The sequence below is a fragment of the Diorhabda carinulata genome, chromosome X (assembly GCF_026250575.1).
Source record: "Diorhabda carinulata isolate Delta chromosome X, icDioCari1.1, whole genome shotgun sequence".
Taxonomy (NCBI): Eukaryota; Metazoa; Arthropoda; class Insecta; order Coleoptera; family Chrysomelidae; genus Diorhabda; species Diorhabda carinulata.
Window position 1 is genome coordinate 67,124,695 of NC_079472.1, and position 932 is coordinate 67,125,626.

A 932-nucleotide genomic window follows, 5' to 3' on the forward strand; every position below is an offset into this window, starting at 1 on the left:
AAAAATACCAAATAAACTAAAAGAGAACCGCTGGAGTTTAATGATATCAACGTGATTGATCCTCAAACAACTAAACACAAACTGGCTAATACTCCAAAAACTTAGACGAACTTATAGACAAGCCGTTTGTTGAGAAAAATATTTTCTGGCTTACATATACTACAATGTCACTCATCGTTGCCTTGATCGTTTTCTACACATGTTATAAGGGTAAAAATATGAAAATCAAAAGTTCTGCACAAAAGTCTTCTCCAGAAGACTTTGTTCAATTTTCAATTTCGTTTATTTTGTATTTTATCATGTACTCTGTATTTTTATTTTAAGAATTTTTATTATTATTTTAAAATTGTTGTTTATCGAACAACATTTTTAATTAAGGAGGGAGGTGTTATAAAGAATAAAACACTCACGTGCAATCTTTGTTGCAGAATGATAATTTTTTTTTCTTCTTGAACTCTTAGGTTGATTTTTAAAATTTTTTTATTAGAATGTTATCTGACCTTGACGTTTCGCTTCTGTCTAGAAGCATTATCAAAAAAGGAAAGAGACCTTTTGATACGTTTATGCTTCTCAATGTTCTTGATATTTAGGTCTCTTCTGTTTTAAAATTAGTTTCTTTTATAAGTTTTTAAAGAAAGATGAAAATTTGACGTTTCGACTTCTAATAAATATAATATAATGAGTATATTCTTAATTTCGAATTTTTTTAAATCAATGAAAATACTAAGATTGCAACATAAATTTATAATTGCGGCAGCTGTTACTTTTACATTTAATATCATTTTATAACTTGTTAAATTCAAAGAAGGGGAATTCCTATTTATGTTTGTGCTTGTTTTGATTAATATAAAGGAAAAAAACTAATACCAGATCTATTTACTTTTATTCAAATTACCTTGAATCCCTAGAATTAGTATAATAAAATGACTCCA